Raw genomic sequence first — 14,379 nt, 5'->3', positions numbered from 1 at the left:
TAGCAACCTTCAGACTAATTGCTGCTTTGTTACTCTTCACGAAAAGACTGGAAAAAAGGTTGTCTTGAAATATTCTATAATTTCTGTGTCTCATTTTGTTGTGGTGTAAGCTTTTGGGACCTAAACTGAGAACGTTAGAGAAGATCCTACAGATCAGCAAGACTTACTGCATGGATAAGTTCAAGTGACAAAAAAATTAATACCTTAATGAAATGAAGCTTCTACTATTTATCTTCATCCTTAAAATGTTACTGACCTTTTGGGGCACTTTCCTGTGGTCATTTTAGTGAAGGGATATTTTCACCTACTCCATCATCTTGGAACTGGTGCAAATGACGATGCAAGTCCAGGGTAATGGAAATAGTGTTGTGAGAATGCCAAAGAAAGTCAAACTAAATATGTAGTGCTTTCCATCAGCTCTGGATTTCTTGCTGCTGGGCTGCCCCTGCTGACTGGTTGCATGTCCCCTTCCACAAAATAATGTCCTTTGAAGCACTCTTTGAAGTGTGACAGTCGGTACAGTGAGGAAGGCTCTGATAGTCCTTCCATGCAGGACTCCAAAACACCTACTGGGACTCTGTGACAGTCCTTTTAGAAATCAGGATGGGATGGCACAGAACAGGGACATCTGGCAGGTTCAGCGGAATGGATCAACTGCAGATTCCCCTGTTGGTGAACTTGGCCAGCAAGCTATTTCAGCAGATGTTTGTCCTTAGGCATTGAATGCTTTCTGGATGCATCTTTTCTCTGCCTCTCAGGAGCAAATGCCAGCACAATGGAAATTCGCATAAGCTCACTGACCAATGTTAGGAAGTGTTGACCTGACTGTGGGCTCCAGCACATAAACTGGGTTCCTTCAAAGAGCAGAAGCTAACATCTCCAGAGTTATGGTGAAGAAATTCAGAGTGTAGGGCGCATTCATCCAGTATTTGTCAGTATTTGGTTATTAGGTGCAGCCTTTTTTATTTTTGGAACAATTTCATCTTTCCTGACATCTTTGATTTGAATGCTATATTGACTGTGCTCTGTATACTCTCAAGCAGGTGTATTAAATATGCAAGAGGAACTGCATTTTGAACGGGGGTGGGGGAAACGAAAGAAAATAATTATTGTTACACATTGGAGCATATTAATGAATACATTAATAATTGATCCACTGTTATGTTTTCCCCTAATAGTCATCAAAATCTGTATAAACCTGCACTACAATACATAACATCTCATTACAACGTTTGCTCAAAAAATCAATGCATATCTAAGTTATTTGTGTCAAAACTCATTTATTTCCACAATAACATGGACTGTCAAACCTTGACATCCTGTTAATAACATCCAGTACATTTGCATATTATTCAAATATTTCCTTTTATGAAATGGGGGACTTTTACTTACACCATCCTACTTGCAGAGCTTCATATATTTGCACATTAGCTCAATTCACACAGTTATAGAAGGGTTACCTGTGGCAACTAATTATACTGCACTTGATGCATATTAATGAGCCTTGTGAGCAGCCGTCCTCTGTTCTATGGTGAGATGAGGGAGGAAAAAATAACAGTGTAAGTGGGAGACCTATTACAGGCAAAATGCAGGCAAGTGGAAGATGGATATTTTATAATGTTTTCTCTTTGATGCCCACAGCCTTTTAGAACAGACTAACCCGGGTGGGAAAAATGCCTCACAGCAGTCCCAGCAGCTTTGAGGTCAGATATGGAAAAATATTACCTTTTTTCCCTCTTCTTCTTCTTTTCTCTCTCTCTCTCCCCCCTCTCTGCTGCTCCCTTTATTTTCTGGATCCTGTCTTTGCAAGGTGCTGAGTGCTGCCCTCGGCTCCTGTTGAGATCAGCACGGCACAAGATCAGGCTTTCAACACGGAGCCTAAGGCCACCGTTTGCCCTCTGATGAAGTCATCTTGCAAAAGGCCTTTTCACCTGCATAGATGAGAGTGACATATTTTGTTCTGAAGGAGCATTTCAGCAGCACGTGCTAGCAGGAGCAGAGAGCCAGCTGTAGGCTGTTCAAGCGATTCCTGTGACCAGGTGTCACAAGGACAATGAGAAAAGTCGAGCCATGAGAACTGGAAGACTTGGCAGCCCCACTGCAATACAGAGAAGGGCCACATCCTGTGCATGCAAATGAATGCACAGCAATAAAGCCTTCTTCCCCACTGCACTTTGGACAATCTGTCAGTCTGGAGGTCTTGCAAAGGGCAAAAACCATCTGAGAGGTTTGCCACAGTGTTCTTGGAGGGCACATACTGCCAAAGACTGAGCCATGCTCCCTTGCTGGGGTGCTGCTTGAGATTGTCTGCACCTGTTTTAAAAAAAGAGAAAAGCTCCTGCATTGACACGATGGAAGACAGAAAAGGAAGATTTGATTTTATGCAACAGCAGATGTCTCCTCAGCAATAATCACAGTGTCAGATAGAAAAACTAATCATATTTCAGTAGCTTGTTCAGATCTCTGATTAAAATTCAGTGATACCATTCCTGGATCCTAAAATGCAACAGTCATCAGAAACAAAAGAGAATGTATCATAATTAATGCAATTAAAAGAGCCCTTTCCTTTCTGTCTCTTTTTCTGGGTAAGCTGTGCTGACCTTAACAAAGATTAAAGCCCCTCTCCTTGGGACTGAAATCTGACTCAGTATGGGAGTAAGAAACCCCAGCTCCTTACAGCCATCTCCAGGATATGCGTACGTGGGGTCTTGCGCACGTAGGAAAATAAATAGGCTTGGTTGCTTACTCCCTTCCAAAGAGCAGAGAAGGCAGATGGAGCTGTGGATCCAGCCTCCCTTATTTTTTGCCACATACAGCAGTTCTATCAGTGATGTGATTATTTTCTCTTAAAGCTTTAATCAAGGCTAGCAGTTAGCACCCAATCTACCCTTTTGAGGACAGGCCAAATCTCTACATTCTGATTTATTTTTTTTTCCCCTCTACCATCACTCCCTGGAACACCTGCAATACAAATCAGCCAGGAATCGCTGAATAAATCCTGACTAAAACCAGAATGGGGTCCATAGTTGGAGTGTCACTGGGGTGCTCCGTCATTGCAGTGCTGGAGAGATTAATACAGGAATGGTGCTAGGGACTACAGGACAATTCTCTTGCCATCAGCTGGCCTAGGCAGGGATGTGAATCAACCACAGATTGACGAGTGAAATCAGGCCGTGCTATTTCATGCTGATTGCAATTTCAGATCTCATAATCAGTAAGTTTTCACAGGGAAAATGCACTTTCAGTGAGGGTTTATTTGGCTTTGGATATGGACTATTTTTAATCAGAACCAGAATGAAAATGATTTAAATGATGCCCATTAAAAAGAAATATAAAATAGACACATGCTAACTGAATATGGGAGAATATTTTTATAGTAGAATACTATATAGAATAGTTGTTTGGGGTTTTTTTGGTGGAGGATTGTTGTAGAGGGTCCTGCAATAAGGAGTGAGTTTTATTCTCTTCTCGCAATTTATATGAACTAGGATGGCAATGCCCACATCATTTAAAATGACTGTTATCATTTCCTTTTCATTTACTGTGGCACTTGAAGACTATTGTGGACTCTATGGGGTTTAATTCAGCATCTTGGACAGGCAGAAACAAATTTTTGTTTGCTGTTTGAGAGCTTTACTCTAGGAAAGGTCTTCAGGGAGATCTTCCAAGTCATTATTTTGTGCTGTGTCCCATATGAACTCTGAGAAAAGGATCAAAAGGCTACTTAGGAGATACAAGCACTTACTTTACTCCAGAGCTTCTAAACTCTGAATTGCTACTATTAGCTGTTAAAAAAAAATGCTCTGGTACTTCACTAGGAGAGCTGACAACCTGCTGTCTTATTAACATAACTCTAACATGTCTGAGAGATCCAACACAGCAGATTGATTATGTTCATGTCTCAGCCACAGCACTGATGATGATGTGCTAGTAAATATATCAATGCATCACAGGCTCTGAGCGCAGAAGTCTTTCTGTGACATTTTCTGAATGAGATATGAAAATGAGAATGGTTTGTGCATCTACTGTACTCAAGTAGCGAAGTCAAGAAGGCTGTGCTGTTAGGCAGGAGTGCGCCTGGCAGCGATGATTAACTGCATGGTCTTGGTAGTCTCTGTGTTGTAGAGATGTCACTCAATGCAATAGCTTCATCTGCTTATTCCAGAATAAGAAAAAGTCAATTTAAGAAGACTGTTTTCTTCCTTGAGGAACGATAAATGAATTGCGCGTAAGCCATTCACTCCTTCAAGTTCTCAGCGTACAAGGTTGGCCTCACTGGTTCTGGTCTGTTTCTGGTTGAAGGGAGCATAATAGGCCAGGAAAGAAACTGGATAGCTATTGCCTTGGGGAAGATTAATTAGCACAGGTGAGGAGCATGGCTACAGTCAGAAATATCTGTCTTCACTTCCTCTCACTTAAAGATTTTCTATGGGACTAGACAAGTCATGTCGGTTGTTTTTTTTTGTTTGTTTGTTTTTGTTGTTTTTTTAACGTAGATGTAAATTGGCAATAATAGAACTTGCTTCTTCTGTCATTTATCTGGCAGTCCATGTTAGATCTAGCACAAGGTAACTCTGAGCTCAGATTTTCTCTCAGTGTGTTAAAACAATAAAGTGAGAAGTACAGTCATGGAGCAGTTTGGGAGATCACGCACAGATTATAGCTAAAAGATAATCCAGGAATAAACCTTCTTCTTGGCCAAGATTTGTGTCTGAATTGCGAGGTTTGAAGTTTCAAGGGGTTTCCTAACCAGGCTTTGGGTTTCATACAAGGAGATGCAGTCCTGGATTAGAGATCCCTTTTAATTTTTTGTTTGTGATGACAGAACTTTTCCACTAACACATCTACTCTTTGGATCCCTGTGCCCAGCAAATTAATTGTGTGCATTCATGCAGGTCACCTTGAGGCACCTACTCATACACCCGGTTTGTAAGGCCAGTTTTTCTAAGGTTGTGGTGTGATCAAAGTGTGGAGTTCCCTTAAAGCACCTAAAGGCTCTCCTGGTTTGTCTTCAGGAATGGGTTTCCTGTCCAATTCTTACTTCAAATGTTATCAGATGTGAACTTCTAGAGCTGCTGGGACGATGGGCATTTGGCCCCATAGCAAATTCTTGACGCAGATTCACCCAGGAAAGCAGTCAGTGAAGTAACTGGGAAACTCTCTGTAGGAGGGCAGAGCACTGACAAGACCAAAGAGTCATTTTAGCTTCTTTTGGCTCAGAAGCTGTATCTCTGCTAATGGGAGAGGAAATGAACTGTCTTCTTGCTGAGAAACATGGCAACCAAGTCAGGAAATCAGACAGATTAGACGCTTGTATAATTTAAGGAGTCTACATGTGGTCTGATCTGGCAGCAACTCACACGTATCCTTGCAGAAGTTCCCTCCTGAGCTCCTCTGTTCAGCTCTATACTGCCAATGTCATGTTGGTGCTGCAGACCTTATTGCAGCCTTGGCTTTAGAAGAACCAGAGCTCCTGCAAACAGCGCCACTGAAACACTGACACTTAAGGGATTTTATTACCCTTGGCAGCAATTCTTTCTTAACCTAAAACTGAGCTACTGTCTCTTACAGGAAAGGACCTAAACAATGATGTATTCAGGCTGATGGGACTGGATTAACCCATTAATAAATAGGAGGTGAAGAGAGCAATCTTGTTGAACGTAATGTATGCTAATGATGTGACCTGGCTAATGGAGCCCTTTTCTATATTCTGTCATTGTGCACATCAATTATGCAGCCTCAATTATCATCCTGTTTTTGTATCGTGTGGTTGAGAAATGAGAGACTTAATAGAGATGTTTTACCCAGTAAAATGCCTGATTAGGTTATGAAAGCAGAAACTCAAGGAAGAGAAAAAAAACCCCACAACTTTGTTACATTATATCCTGATTTAATTAGCCAAAAGATATTATTCTCAGTAAGGGCCTTTGAAGTTGTAGCAATATTGCTCTAGGCTCAGCAGCAGATATGACTAACTGTCTTAATACCTACAGCAAATACACTGACATAGCACTTACATAAAGACATATCTTAGCTAAGCATTGCAAATCAAGCCAAGATCATTTCTTGCTCCATGTGGATAAGGTTCTTGATTAAGGGGAGAAGAGAGGGGCTCCCAAGAGTCAGATCTGCATTTTCTTCTAGGAGAAAAACAACTGCAAGCACATGTTACTAGTGACACCTTTGGTGCATGTGGTAGAGCAGTCTTCTACATTCTTCCCTTTTTAATTTTTCTTTTCTTTTATTTTTCACATGTGTTACCTTGAATTTTACTGGCATTGAGATTCGTTGTTCACAACATGACCTTGGTGATGGAGGTACATCAGCATCATTGAAACCTGTCAGGTTCACCCCCTTGCTGTCTCAGGAAGGTTGCAGGCGTTTCTTGTGTTTCTGATGTGGGTGGAAGTGGTAGTCAGCCCTGCAGGACCTTGGAGAAAATGCAGTGTGTGATGAGAGAGAAGTTACCAGAGGAAAAAAAGCCACTTCTTTTTATTTTGCAGTAGGAGAACTATTCCCATAATGAGAGCTGTGACCCTAGAGCCTGTGTGTGCTTGCTAGACAAAAACTTTGAGAAAGTTGGGGATAAGTGCAATGGAGAAGGAATTAAATAATCGGATGAAGGTGGACTGAGCTGAGTGAGCTCTGCAGTCCTTTGGGCAGATCCAGACTCCGCTGTGCTCAGTGGTGGCTTTGCACCAGGGACAGATCATTTCAAACCTGGTTTTATTCCACAGCTATGAACTCTGTGTTTTGTTTTATTTTAGAAATAACCAGCCAGTTAAATCCCTGATAAAAATCATGGGGCTGTGTTTTAAACTGCAGTGACACAGAAAACTGGTGTAAAGGAAGGGTGAATCAGGTCCCTGGTGCATGTCAAAGCCGTTGCTTCTTTCCTTCCCTCAGGGTCTCACATGCCATGGTAAAGGAATGATGTCACCCTTTTGCACAGCATGATCAGAATGGCAAAACCCTCAGAGTGCTATATTTACTCACCCTAACCCATTCTTGGCCTGTCTATCTTCTGGTCTCAGTAAACAAAATTGAGAGAGTCAGAGAGAAATAAACAGCAGGGCCAAATAGTGCAGCTGCAGCTGTTGGGTTAGAGTGCCTCTGCTTTTGGGTGCCTGTCTGGAGAAGCATGTTCATGGCCTGCTCCAAAGAGCTGAGTCTGCAGCTGAGGCCCCTCTTAACTGCAGATGTCTGTCACTTCTAAAAATGCTTGGTATTGACCTAAGCTTTTAAATGCCTCCCTTTGCAACAGACAAATAGCAATAAAGCTGTGATTTGCTAACTCAGAGCAGCATGCTGTCACAAGCTGTACTTTTCATCAGTGCTGGCAGGCTACGTAACTCAGCTTTAAGTCTCCTTATTAACATGTACTCTGTGGACAGTTAACCCATCTTTAGATGCCCAGTTCATTCCATCATAATGCTATGCATCTGTGATCTAATGTGCACATGCAATAACTCCTAAGTGCAAGAGACTTGAAATTGGTTAGGTTGCTTGCTGTCTTCCTGAGGGATGGTGTTTAAACACGAAAAGCTATGATGAAATTAATTTCATTGATTTTGTAATAAGCTAATATTGTGCAGAATAGAGCTGGCTGAAACTTTTAAGATGGTATAAGAATTTTCAGTTTGAAAATTAAGATAATTCAAAGGTTTTTGCACTAAGAAAGCTCTTGTTATAAGCAGTGAAGTGGATTGATTCTTCTACTGGTTTTTGAATGGTGACATTTTAATGTTTGAAGATGATGTTTTTGAATTTCTGCATCCCCCACTTCTCACACACCCACGCACCTTACAAGCTTTACTGCAAACTTCAGTTTTAATTTTTATGCCTTTCTGGACATTGTGCTTTTGAAGTATACTTTTCATTTCTGCTTTGCTTACTATCCTGTTAACTTCAGCTCAGAATCAAGCTTATCATTGCTTGATCCTTTGTGCGTCTCAAATGCAACACTGTTAGGCTGCATATGTTTCCTGACCTTCTTTTCATTTCTATGCAGTGTCCATATGATCTATCATAGCTTTGAAAATTGAACTGCAGGCTAGAGACTTCTTTGCCAGAGTTGATCCTTCTCTTTTCCTCAGAAGCCATCAGATAAAGGAATACTCGTGACAAATAACCATGAGAAAGATCACCACAGTAAGAAATCTTTTCCTTTATGCTGTGCTAGCTGTGTGTAATTTGGATGGGTCCTCAGTTACTTGTTTTTCACCTTCAGGGTAATTATTTGCTTGCTCATGGTGAACATTCTTGCTCCTTTTTTGACCTGCGGAACTTCTGATAAGGAAAGATTTGCCTTCAGGCTTTGGTTCACAAAAGCCTGATATTCATTTTTCTTCCACCACCATATTATATTAGTTGGAGAAACTGTAGAAGATGAGAAGCTCATTATAGCCTTAGGGTCATCACTGAATGACTTTATCCAATTGCCTTCAAGCATTTTCACAAGGCCTTTCATATCATCCGTATTATAATAATCTTGTATACATTGTTTTAATTTCTATATCCTTTTCATCTAGCAACCGGAGAAAGAGTGTTTTACAGTTATTAATACATTTAGTCTTGAAGTTTGTGAGTTAGAGAAAACTTCATTATACCCAGGGCAGGAGTGGGTGAATTGAGGAGCAGAGGAAGGAAAATGTTTGTTAATGATCCGGGATCCTAACTCACACCTCACTCTCTCCCTGTGTGACTCAGTGATGAACAAAAATCAGGGCTAATATGGCTCTGAGCAGTTCTTTTGTAAGGTGTTTTGCTGTGTTAGACTATCCTTACACTCTACAACTTCCTGAAGGGAGGTTGTGATGAGGAGGGGTTTGGCCTCTTCTCCCAGGCAATAAACAGGACCCAAGGAAATGGCCACAAGTTGTACCAGAGGAGGTTTAGGTTAGACGTAAGGAAGAACGTTTTCTCTCATTGAGTGGTTGAACGCTGGAATGGCTGCCCAGGGAGGTGGTGAGTTGCCATCCCTGGCAGTGTTCAAGAGGTCTGGACGAGGAGCTGTGAGATCTGGTTTAGTGCTTGTGGTAGCAGTGGTAATGGGAGCACGGTTGGACTAGATGATCTTGTAGATCATTTCCAACCTTGCGATTCTATGATTCTATCATTTCTGTTCATTCAGTTCAGACAGAGGTATGCCATTCCTCTTGGTTAGAAGAGCTTGAGTGTTTTTCAACTTGGACAATTTACCAGTTTTCTGGTAGTTTTCTGTGTGGTTTGCACAAGAACAGTAATTGATAATTCATCCAAACATCTTTTGATAGACCCTTTCGCACGTCATTCCTGGGTGGTACAGCACACAAGGCTGCTTTTTATGTTGGTTGGATGTTACCCAAGATGACTGTTCTGCCCTTGCTTAAAATGATCCATAAAGCAAACTGGGATATCTCAATGCACCAGGCTGTTCTCAGATCCCACAGCAATTATTTCAGTGTTGGATGTAGAGATGTTTGCTGGAGGTGGAAAGCAAGTTGCAAAAAAACCTGTATGAAATCCGCTCTGTGCAAGTAGTGGCTGGTCCCAGTCCTCACTCACTTGCTCGTGGAGAAGGGTGGTTGAAGCAAACCATCTCACTTCTAACCAGACAGCACAGTTAGAAGCAGAACCTTAAATACAGCCCATCATGGTTGTCCAGGTTGGAAATTAGACTGAAAGACAAGGCAGATCTTTTTTCAGTCTCACCATTTACTTATTCAGCCCTGGTCACTGACACAACACGTTGTCATCCAGCAGTGGAGATATGCTGAACCCTCCATTCACTCTCAAGACAGATTTACATCTTTCATTTAACTCTTTCTTCTTCACAGAAAATTGATCAAGTTTCCCCCAGTCTTTCTTCCCTAGTCCTCAAGCTGAAGTCAGTGAGGAGTTTAGGGAGAGAAGGAAATGTATTAAGGGAATTTTGTCTGATAAAAGGACACAGGAAAGTGCCTGCATGTATCGGTGCATGCTCTGTTTGCACAGGAGTGTTCTGGAGGAGTGTTCAGGGAGCTGAACTGTGAGTGCTGTGCACTGACTGGAAAGAGCCAGGCCTGTGGAAACCTTTGTTTCTGACCAAAAATGCCTCATGCAGGTTGCAGCAGAAGGGAAAGGTGGCTTTTGGTGGGGCATTGGTGACTGTATCTGTGTTTTGGGCAGTGCTTCATGAGGAAATGTAAGGAATAGGGTGTTCTACTTCAACTGTTATTTAATTCACTGAGGATTTCTGAAATATATTGCTGATTTTCTTTGTCTTCTGCCTTTCTTGCTCCTTTCTGGCATATGTCTTTTTAAAAATTATCTTCCCTTAGACTTCACTGTCACTGCCTTATGATTCTTGGCTTAGATCTCCAGCTGGCATCTTCTTTTTACATGAAGAAATCAACCCAATGACCAGCTAGCTTTCTGCAGGCTGTGGCCAAAGAATTATTTTTGCACATGAGACCAGTAGATTGCAGTCTGGGGATAGGGGATTGGGACCTTGTGAATGCAGAAACAGATGGATATAGCTGCCTAGAAATTGTGGTCAGATGTATATTTATAGTACCTGTCTCTGCATGGATGCATGTTTTTGTGCATACGTTGCACGTGGAGATGGTTGTTTGATGACTGCCCTGCTGTTAAGCACTGTGAGCAGTGTCTCTGCTGTTCTTGTTCCTGTGCCTGATGCATCTCTAAAAGTGTGTAGAGTGGATGCTCTGCCTTTGTAATGTCTGCATGTAATGGCTGGCTGAAATTTGGACCTGTGCTTTCATCTGAAGCGTTATCAGATCATTCTTCTGCTGAACTCGTTGATCTGATTAGAGGTGGCTTAAAAAAAAATTGAACAGGTGGCAGATATAAATACACAGCTGTGCATCATTTCTGATTTCCCTGCTATTTAATAATGTTGTCCGTGGTTATTTTACAACAGTTTTCTCTATTCGAGACATTGCTGTAAATCTCGTTGTAAAATTGCCTTAATGTGCAATGAATACTGTTAAGCAAAACGGAGAAACTTAGAGAACTACTGTGAGGATGAAGAGAGAGAGGCAGAGAGAGCTGCAGCCAGAGGAACAGAGGAAAGCTGTGGGGAAGAGCTAGGGGACTGATGGGCTCGTTATGTAACACGGGTAGTTCTCTGCATGTGACGCCAGAAAAGCATCTCAGGAGGAAGCAATAGCTGGTTTCATCCACTAGATGGAGATGGAAAGAAACATTTTCCTGAGAGCTTCCTTCCTGAATGGCTTTTACTTACAGTATCTTAAGCCTGTCCTTAAAGCAATTACCAGATTTCTCCAGAGGAACATTTGGCATGTGCAGGCTATATCTCAGCTTTTAGCACTGGCTAATTTGCCTGGCCTGATTATTGTCATAAGTTGCCATTTATATTCATGGTCAGTAGCTATTGTAGTTACAGGCTTTTCATACAAAAGGCACCTCATACTTTTCTTAATTTTATTGCAAATTAATACAGCTTCTAGTATGTCAGCAGACTGAGGCTACAAAATTGGGAATTCTTTCCCTCTGAAAATCATTATGTCATGGTTCTTTCCATCATGATCTTTGCTTGTTCCTTAGTGCCCTTAAAAGCTTTTGGGGCCAGGTCCCCTGGCTGGGACTGACTGAACTACAGAATTCCCACTGCTGAGAAGTTGAGCACTGGTGTGCATTCCAACTCCAAAGCTTGGACATGAAGTTTGTGGAAGATGTCAAAAAGCTTGAATTTCCACCCAGCAGCCCTCTTGGAATCCATGCCTACAGATCCATCACTGCAGAACCTCACAGGATGCTTTTGACTAAATTTTGGATTCGGCAAAACAGCATCTTCCACTGAGATGATGTGTTGCTTAAGAATTTCTGGAATGTAGGGAACAATTCAATCAACAGCAGAAAGTCATGGAGAGTCTTCTGTGTTGAGAGCTGATTGTCTTCATACTGGAACAGGCTTTCTGAGAATTTCCTACACTGAGATTTAGCTAGCAGAGTTCATTGTGCAGCCAGGGCAGGCTAAAGGCCTGCAGTGGTGTAGCTGAGGAAGCTCTAATGCATGACCGTATCCTGACTCGCAGTTCCTTTTCAGTGTACAGTAAGCTGTATGCCTGTAGTGTACCTGATTTCTTGCCTGCAAAGGCTGTGATGGTTGGACAGAGAAAGCATGTTTGAACATGGCCATGAGTATTATGCAGAGCATGTAGTAGGGATCGTAGTACTCCGCAGGGCAGTGTTCCAATGTTCCAGCTCAGCTCTTCATGGTGTCTATTTCCTTGTACCGTTTGCACCTAGAAACATTTACTCCAGTTTCTTGCAACCCCCAAAGCACTGGCAGCTCTAGAATAGCTCTCATTCTTTCACTAATTGCTTTTCTTTCTTCTCTTGCATGTCATTTTCTGCATGAGGTGGAGACATGCATACAGATTTCTTCAGCCCTCGGACAGAAGACATCCATTTGGAAATGGGGGTCCTAGGGCTCACCATGTTGCACATCTGCAGGTCTAGAGCTTTGCAGAGCAGTCCCTAGTACTCTTGTTAAGCTGTCAGTGTTGCTGTCACATTTCATTCTTTGAAGGACTGAGATCAGAAACCACTTCAGCAAACTCTTCTCTCTCTACAACCGACTTTATGAATTTCTTCTGAGCCTACCAAATGTCAGCAATGCAAATAAAAGTTATAATACTTGGGGCTGCTTTTTCAGAGAAACTTTCTCACACACAGGCTTTGGCTTTCACACAAGGTTATGGGTGATTTTTAGCAGGTGGTGAGATACAGGATATTAGAGTAAATGCTGTAGTAGTCCACTATAGGCTTCAGCTGTATAAACTCTCCAAAGGAGAGAACTACTGCAGGCATCAGACCTCTAACAGCAGCCACAGCTTATCAAGGGTGGAGGATTCATAGAATTGTAGAAATCCTGAGTTGAGAGGGACCTGTAAGGAATACAGAATTGTAGGAAGGGGTCTTTGGAGGTCCAACTCCTCCTTCAGGTTCCTTAGAGTAGGTTGCAGAGGAAAGCATCCAGGTGGTCCAGGTGCTGTCACCACAGCCCCCAGATCCCTTTCCGCAGGGTGGCTCACTTGTCTCCCTAGTCTGTACCGATTCATGCTGCCCATGATCAGGAAACCTCCATTAAAAGAAAACAAGGAGTAGTGCTTAATTAGGTGGAGTTGTCTGCAGGCTTGAAATGCTGCTGAGCAGTAGTTTGTGGCAGGTACCATTCCTGAGTGACTGACAGTGTGGCTTAGCAGCACTGTCATGCAGACTACAGCTCTGGGTAGTTGCACCGGTTGCTTGTCCCTACAACTGCCTCTGGAGCCTTTCTGCCATTAGCAATCTGTTTTAATCCCTAGGGAGATTATTTATCCTCATACCTGAGCTCTTGCAGCTGAGATTGTGCTGGCCTTCATTTCAGAGCTGCCTGAGTGCTTGCTGTAACAGCTGCCTTGTTGGAGGTGAATTTTCAGCTCTGCCAGAAGAGGCTTGCAAGGAAGTTTATGTTATACTTAGTCATGCTTCTTGGTTCCAGCTGATGTTATTTGTCCCACAAGACCACAAATGCAAAAATCACTTACAAATGTATAAAAGCCCCCAAACCACTGAGCACCAGACAGGAACGCTCTTTTACAAGCCACTGATTGCTTCAAGGGTCTCTCTGGCATTGAAAGCCCTCCATTTGTTGGCCTTTTGTAACCAAATACACAAACTACGTCTCTCAGGTGGTAGGGGGAGTTTGTTTCCAAGTCAAAGTGCTGTTGCCAAGAGTATGTTAGAGCAATAGAAAATAAGTATTTGTTTAAAGAAGGATTACACTTTCCAACTCAGAAATGCGTAAGACTTTTCAAACTGATTGCAGCTCTCTTTCTCTGGAGAGAACAAGTGTTGTGTAGCTGTAAGCTGAACTAGTAGGAAATTGTAGTGCCATTTATTTGATGATATTTGAGCAATGTCTTTAGAAACCCCTCAGATAGATAGGAAATAGGTCATGGCAAATGATGATTAGGGCTCACTCTGCAGCATCCTTCTTCCTCTGAGCATCCAGCACTGCCTGGTGTGGAGGACATGCCACACCACGAGTATTTCAGAGCATCTCAGAGGCAGCTCAGCCATATGGATGCTACAGGTGAAAAGGACCAGTGCTCTTACTGGTGCCTGTGGCTCCCCTGGGGTGTCATCTCTGACTTCTCTGAATGGTGTAACAGTAGAAATTAAATTCATATGGAAAGAGCTTGAGGTGGCTGGGATTGCATGCACAAAGAACTGAAGTATGAGGAATTGGGATGGGAACAATGCTTGGTGCCAAAGGTGCTCCTGTGTGTCGGGCTGGCCTGGAATAGATCTAGAGCAGTGAAGCTTGTATCCATTCTATCAAAATGAAAGCATTTAAGAGAGCAATCTGCAGGCCAGACTGTCTGA

The 14,379-nt window shown here is 42.3% G+C and overlaps 1 long non-coding RNA gene across 1 annotated transcript in view; it reads left to right on the top strand.

Annotated features, from left to right (window-relative positions):
• Window positions 1-14,379, top strand: part of LOC116225421 (uncharacterized) — a 144,725-nt gene that overhangs the window by 34,836 nt on the left and 95,510 nt on the right. The window lies entirely within an intron of this gene.

This window comes from Phasianus colchicus, chromosome 12 (genome assembly GCF_987193195.1).
Source record: "Phasianus colchicus chromosome 12, bPhaCol1.hap1.1, whole genome shotgun sequence".
NCBI lineage: Eukaryota > Metazoa > Chordata > Aves > Galliformes > Phasianidae > Phasianus > Phasianus colchicus.
The sequence above is the reverse complement of the archived record's forward strand: the minus strand, read 5'-3'. Positions and strand labels throughout refer to the sequence as shown.